Below are 8,262 nucleotides of genomic sequence, written 5' to 3' on the forward strand. Positions count from 1 at the left end.
AAAATAAGTCATAGACAAAATGGTGAATAAAGAGCTGACATAATTTTGGTGAAAATTTGAGGAAATTTTTCATTGGTGACATTAATAGAAGTACTTTACGATGACCAAGACTTGTCAGGAACCAAAGTGATGCCTAAATTGTGCCTATAGAAAAAATTTAACCAGGAATTGTTTAATAACATAAAAATAAAGATGATACTATAGTCTATAAGTATATTTTTAGTAGCCTTCATTATTATTTTATCTTATGGGGGAAAGAGTTGTTTTTTTATATATTGTCTAGTTAGGAGTATATAAAGAAATAGAAGGGAAATGATAGGAAGGTAGATGAAAATTCAAAAACTTTAGTGCCTACATTATTTTATGTTGGGGAAAAAAGGATAAACATATCCTTTATATATAGGATTTAGATCAAATATATTCTTTGATAAAAAAATTGTGCATATATATTCTCAACCTCTAATAAATGATGTATATATACTTCATTTTTCTAATAAATGGTGTATATGTATCTTTGTTCTCTAACAAATGATGCATATATATCTTTTTTTGTAAATAAATTTAGTTAAAAAAATAATCTAAAAATTGATTTTTTAAATTTTAAAAACACACATTGTTTTAATCATTCAGACTCGATCCGGATCCCATCCAAATTAAGGTAACTCAATCCCTTTTTTACTTGGATAGGATTCAAACCTATTTTGTGGCTGAATTTGGGAAGAATTAGGTTTTGTTCATTTGGGCAGAGTTTAGAGGGGTCGGTGAGATATTTTTTAACGTCATCTAATATTTTTAAGATATAGTTTTAATATATTTTTTTATTTAGTAAAATATCAGTATGTTAACGAAAAAGGTATTCATGCACTATTTGTTTGACGATAGAATTGTTTGAAATTGTTTTTGTTGGTTAAACAAAGGGATGGATTAGTGTTGATGTAGTCAAATCAAACCCCATTAATCTTTGTTTTCATTCAAATTAAGGAGTTCTCAACTTTCTTGATAGACCATCATATATTATAGGCATAAAAAGACTGCAAATTAACCAAGAATGCATCTTTTCTTCTTCTAATAATAATAATAACCTTGCTTTTTCTCTTTTGGTTTGTGCCTTTAATGATGGCTTTTTGCATGCTTTTAACATGTGGGACATTGTAATTAAGAATTTCTCCACCTACAAGTAATTTGGCTCTCCCATCATCCAAGCACCAACTTGTTAATTTAATTTAGAGGAAAAAAATACATTTTATTTTCCTATTCCAAGGTCCATTCTTGATAATGGGGTTATTCTTTTTGTTACCTAAAGGCAATATGGCTTGTCCAAATTATAACTCATTTTTAATTAAAATGATAAAATATACTTTGTGTTCGATTTTAGCAAGGTCTGAAAGGGAAACAAGAATGGGTGAGAAATTATAAAATGTGGGAGAATTTAATTTGGAGAAAAATTAAAAAGTCATTTCTCTCATATTGGTAGAAGAAATGAAAGTGTTGTCTTTATATTAAGAAACACTTTGTTTAGCTCTTAAAGAGTTAAGTAGTCGTTGTCATCGCTCGCTCTGCCTCGGCGCTTGGACTTTGGCTTTGACAATTGAGTGATAATATTTTAGGCAAAATTTATTGAATTAATCTCATTAATTAATTTTCTTTTTTCTTAAAAATAATAGTTCAGAATATTACTCCCTTCGTTTCACAAAGAATGACCTAGTCTGACTTGACACAGAGTTTAAGAGTATAAATAAGACTCTGAATCTTGTGGTCTTAAATTAATGTTAGGTCAAATTTACAAAATTGTTCTTTGATCTTGTGGCCTTAAACAAATCACGTGGAAAGTTGTTACCAAAAGAAGAAAGAAGTCATTCTTTTTGAAATATACTAAAAAGGAAATGAGGTCATTCTTTTTGAAACGGAGGGAGCAATAAATTAACTAAATTTCGATAACAGAATTATTTGAAAATTCGCTCGTAACGGTAAATCCATTCTGAAAGGACATGTTCCTTCCGAACAAACACTTTTTTTTTCAAAAGACACAAATATTCTTGAAAGACGTGTTTGAATAGATGTGTTCACACTCTTCTCTGAACGGATGCGTTCCTTGCTGCAATTGGCTATAAATAGAAAGGTTTCTCTCATTTTTCAAACACTGGGAGCTTTCTCTCTTCTGCATATATTTTTTTACAAATCAAAGTGTGGATCGACTACGTATTTGTGTCCTCTTGTTGTTGTTTTTTGATTTCGTTAAAATTATTGAAGTTTGAGGTACCGCTACTTCTTTGATAGTTAATCCGTTTTAACTAGAGATGATTTAATTTAAAACCTCAGGTACTTGAGAGGATTAAATTTCTTAAGAATACACAATTAGTTTTGTGGTTATTTTCTGTCTATTTCATCTTTATAGTTTCTGTTTTTATTAACTTGAATATAAGAGATAACACTTAATACATTTGTTGGGTTTTCCACCTGATATTTGGTACTTCATATTCTGGAGAACTTCAACTCAAGACCTCTAATTAAGGATGAAAAAATATTTACCATTTCATCACAATTTTTATTTGTATTCTAGTATTCATTCGGTCTGCATCGTCTATCATACGAAGGAGAAAAGAATTTAAGGATGTACTTAAAATTTGAAGTATAGTTTAAAGACGATTTTGACCAAAACCTCCAATTTGATATCTATAAAACTATTCTTGATATTTTCCACACGTTTTCCTTATTTATGAAGTTATCATATTTCAAGTTGATATTTTGCACAAATCTTTTTCATTTATTTGGTATTAAATTTACAAAAAAGTTAAATCTTTTTGAGGTTAATTTAAATTAGCTCAACCTAAATAATTACTTCTCGTTATCAAGCGAAAAAACAACTAATTTATGAATAACCCTCCAAAGGTCATAGGAAAACCGAACTTGGTCCATATTTTAAAAATCAATTTCATTAAAAACACAAAAAAAATTAAAATTCAAACTAATCGAACAGAAGTATCTGTCTTCAAACCAAAAACTAAGAAATTGCTATTCTAATCCTCCAAAAGTCATTGCTAAAACAGTAAAAGTAATAAAATATAATAAAATAAAATGAAGCCACATGTCAACAAATTACAAGTGCTACATGTCGCAAATCTAAAGGAAATTCACATGAAATGTGAATTCTTTTGCTCAAGATTAAGACTACAACATTCTTAAAAGAGTCTTAAATAACTTTATTTACTCTCTTAATTGTCTTGAAGAAAGTAACTTTGACAAAGATAACCGACCACTATTTGGGATTTGTAGTGTTGCTTAACTACTCATTTAGGTTGTCAAAACATGGATTAAGGAGAATAGGAGGGGACCATGTCTTAATATATTTGGTAATTATGTGGAGAAAAGCATAATCTATACTTGGAATGTAAAGCTAATTGATTTTGTCATATATAGTTTGACGTTCGTTTCAATTTACATGACAAATTTTATATAAACACAAAATTTATTGATGAAAGAAACACTTTAAAAATATGTAGTGTAAATCAGACTAGATAATTGTATAGTATAGATATAATACAAAATTTAAAGTTAAAATCTAGCTTTTGTCCAAATGGAGCAAGTCTAATTTGTCTTTTCAAAATTACTGTGTAACGACCTGTTTAGTCGTTTTGAGCAGCAGATTTTATTTCTGGAAAAACAGGCTGAGACGACGGAACCCACGACGGATCGTCATGGGCACGACAGACCGTCGAGGGGTCTCGTTTCAAAACACTTAGAAATTCTGAAATTTGGGTACTGAAATCGACTCTCTGAACTTCGTGACGAAAGTGCAGGACGGACCGTCACAGGCGTGACGGACCGTCACAGGCGTGACGGACCGTCACAGACTCTTCAGAGAATTTCAGTCTCTGAACTCTGTGACGGAGCAGCAGGACGGACCGTCGCAGGCACGACGGCCCGTCACAGGTTGCGTAATCCCAGTCGGAGTCGGATTTCTGGTTAAGTTTTAAAGGGGCGTTTTGGACTATTCCTGCTATAATTACATATTTCGTGGGTTTATATTAATAACTCAATTTCTTGGGGGATAAAAGAGGTAACCTTGAGTTAAATTGTGGGTTATTATTGTCATCTTTTACACTTAATTACATGTTAATTAGGGTAAAAGAAAGAGGGTTTGAATAAGAAAAATAGAAAGAACAAAAAGAAAGAGAGAGAAGGGAATCGATAGAGAGAGACGCTCGAGAAAGGGAAAAACACAAAGCTTTGGGAAAGTTGCTTGCTCGATCACTAATCTTCGGTGGAGGTAGGTTATGGTTTCTCTTACGATATTCGTAGTAAACTCTTAATAGTGAATGATATGTATTGATAATATCGTAAACCCTGCTATGTGCTTAATTGTATGTTTGCATGAATGTAATTATATAATTGTGATTATATAAGCATGATGAAGTTATTGAATCCCAAATCTTTCAAAATCCTAATCTCTTTGTTAATAATGAGGCCTTGGTATAAAAGAAGGCGTGATGAACTAAAATAATGGGATTGATGATGCCTTGGTAAGAAAAAAGGCTTGATGAATTGATAGAAGGAGAATTAGTGGATCGGGTGTCACGAACCGACACGTAGAATTAGGGGATCGGGTGTTACGAATCGACACGTAGAATTAGGGGATCGGGTGTCACGAACTGACACGTAGATTTAGGGGATCGGGTGTCACGAACCGACACGTAGATTTAGGGGATCGGGTGTCACGAACCGACACGTAGATTTAGGAGATCGGGTGTCACGAACCGACACGTAGATTTAGGGGATCGGGTGTCACGAACCGATACGTAGATTTAGGGGATTGGGTGTCACGAACCAACACGTAGATTTAGGGGATCGGGTGTCATGAACCGACACGTAGATGTAGGGGATCAGAGTGTCACGTACCGACACAAGAGGACTAATGAATATGAGGGAGCGGAGTGTCACGTACCGACACAAGAGAAATAAAGATAATGAATCTTGAAAGATGTTAATATACTCAATCTAATGATCATGATTCCCAAATGAGTATGGTATTGAGGCTTGAGTCCTCATGTGTGAACTTGACGGTAATTGATTATGACATAGTACTTGTTGTTGCTACATGTTGAGTATCATAGTTGATTTTATGATATTACTTGGTATATATTGATTTCTATTTTGAGTTGGCCGATGATATCTACTCAGTACCCGTGTTTTGTACTGACCCCTACTTTTATGTTTTCTTCCTGTTTAATTGTGGAGTGCAGCAAACGTGCCGTCATCTTCGACTCAACAGTAACTCTAGCCAGTCTTCACTACATCGGATCTTCAGGGTAAGCTAATGCTTCTAGCTTGGACTGGATCTTCTTGCTCATGTCTTGATGCCTTGAAGTTCCGGCATGGACTAGCTTTTACTTGTTTTAGTTTTTAGAATACTCTTAGTTTAGTAATTTGATCATAGATGTTCTTGTGATGATGACTTCCAGATTTTGGGGATAATAATAGTTATTGATTTTATTAATGAGTTTAAGTCTTCCGCATTACTTTTGTTGATATTATATTGAAATGTTAAGGTTTAGATTTGGTTGGTTCGCTCACACAGGAGGGTAAGTGTGGGTGCCAGTCGCGGCCCGATTTGGATCGTGACATACTGTCATAACGAATTCTTTCATTTGAAAAGCACTTTTTGATATAAGAAAGTATAATATTAGTTACATGTTTGGAAATTGATTACTAAATAATAGAGTAATCTTCACGTATAACAAACATAGAAATCATATTTGTATATTATATCTACAGTTTTTATAATTACGTTCCATATCAAGCATAAATATGCATATTTTCGATATACATATATAAAACAAAGTAGTTGTATAATTTCGCTATACATATACAAAAGAAAACGGTTGTATAATCTGTTTTGGTATACATATACAAACGATCAGTTGTATAATCTGCATTTGTATAAAACGAGAAAAAGAGAAAGACAAAATTAAACTAGGTAGTCAAAGGTCATATTTGTATAATCACAAGTGTATAGGATGAAAATATATACAATTGTATTTGCATATACAATTTTCTCTCGCTTTACACAAATACAAACACAATGTATACATTTTTGTTTGTATGAAGTGAAAGAGATGAGTGGCCAAGCGAGATCTGAAAGAGTGGCGAGCGAGATCTAAAAGAGGGGAGAGAGGAAATTGTAAATATATGTATATATACAATTTTCTCTTGCTTTATATAAATACAAACACATTTTGTATATTTGCGTTTTTGTATAAAGTGAGAGAGGCGAGTGAGCGAGCGAGATCTGGGAGAAGAGAGGGAGGGGAACGAAAAAATATGTGTATATACAATTTTCTCTCGCTTTATACAAACACAAATGCATTTTATACATTTGTGTTTGTATAAAAGCGAGAAAGGCGAGGGAGAAAACGAGAGTGGCGAGCGAGATTCACCAGGAGAGAGGTGAAATAGCAACAATTTGCTATAAGGTACAATTATATCAAACTATGATTATAACATTTAATTTGAATTAATAGTTGTTATATACAATTTTCCAAATACAAATATACTCTACGTCTCAATTTATGTAATGTTATTTAATTTGATACGAACTTTAAAAAAAATTAGCCAAAAAAAATTATTTGACTTCAATATTTTCTATCACAAAGAAATTCATAGATAAGGAGGATGCCCTTTTCTTGATATATATCTAAAGGCATGATTTGTAGATTCGTATAACACTATATCCGACGCTACGAAAAATAATTTTAACGAGCTATGAACTTTATCGTTAATTCGTTGGTAGTTTTTTATTGGGCAACTTTCACATATAGCAAACAAAAAATTTATATTTGTATGCTACAGCAAACTTTGCATAATTGCGCTCCATAGCAAACATAAAACTGTATAATTTGCTATACATATACAATTGTATAATTCGCTGGCCTAAATTGTATAATTCGCGGGCCTATTTCGCTGCAATTGTATAATTTGTTTTGCATACAGTTAAATCGATTTAAAATGTATGTATATTGCATAATTATAAGTGTATATCAAGAAGATATATGTTTTTCTCGCTTTATACAAAAACAGAAACACAATATATACACTTCTGTTGTATAAAGCTAGAGAAAATTGTATTTCACTGCAATTGTATAATTCGCAATTGTATAATTCGTTGGCCTTTTTCTCTGCAATATTTGAAGTAAAAGGTTTGTAAATTGTATAATTAAGTGTATAACACGAAGATATACATTTTTGCATGTGTATATAGAATTTTCTCTCGCTTTATACAACACAGAAACAAAATTATACACTTATGTGTATAAAGCGAGAGAGGCGAGCGAGAATGGAGAGTGTCGAGTGAGATTTTTGGGAGAGAGACGCTGACAAATTTTAGCTAATGTTTGCTATGGAGCACAATTAAATCAAACCCTAGCTATTCCATTTAATTTAGGTTACTAGTTTGCTATTATATACATTTTCCCTTCTTTATTTTCCTATTTCAAGGTCCACAAGATTAATCTTGTTAGCTTTTGCCACAAGTATTTGGGCTGAAAAATACTAAGGACATGTTTACTAATATTATTAAAGTATTGATATTATCACTAAATAAGTTGGTTTTTTTTGACTAGTTAGCTAAATTTTCCTAATAATAATCATAAGAACATACTTGGGCTGAAAATTATATACTTGATGTTGAGAAAAAGGGCTATGTAATAATATTAATCATAACAACATACTTAATCTCCACTTAATTATTACATTAAAATTACTAAAATTATTTTTTCTAGCAACAAAAAAAAACGTTTAATTTTATCTAAGTATCATAAAAGTAACTAAATTATTTCTTATAAGCAAAAAGTCACTCAATTTAGTCTGAATATCGTTAGGAGGAAACAAAAACTAAAAACAACAGATACAAGTAAATTTTAAATTAAACCTGAAATTTAATAGATGTATTACAAATAAAAAGTATGTGTTGACTTCATTTTACCACCAAAAAAGACTTGAGAATTTGATCTTTCTTCTTAGGTTTAATTACTCACATGTAATTGCTTCTTATCTAGGCTTCTTAGCTAAAACATGAGCTCACATAAATAGCTATATTCTAAACCACTCAAACTAAAAATAGTTTGTGGATATACAATATATGTATAGATCATGTATAACATGTATATATCTATGTATAAGTAGTATATCATTAGTGTATAATTTATGTATATCACTTATAAAAAATAAGTAGTAAATTCGATCAGTTATTTTCATACAGAAGAGAGC

The sequence above is a fragment of the Solanum lycopersicum genome, chromosome 7 (genome assembly GCF_036512215.1).
Source record: "Solanum lycopersicum chromosome 7, SLM_r2.1".
Classification (NCBI taxonomy): Eukaryota; Viridiplantae; Streptophyta; class Magnoliopsida; order Solanales; family Solanaceae; genus Solanum; species Solanum lycopersicum.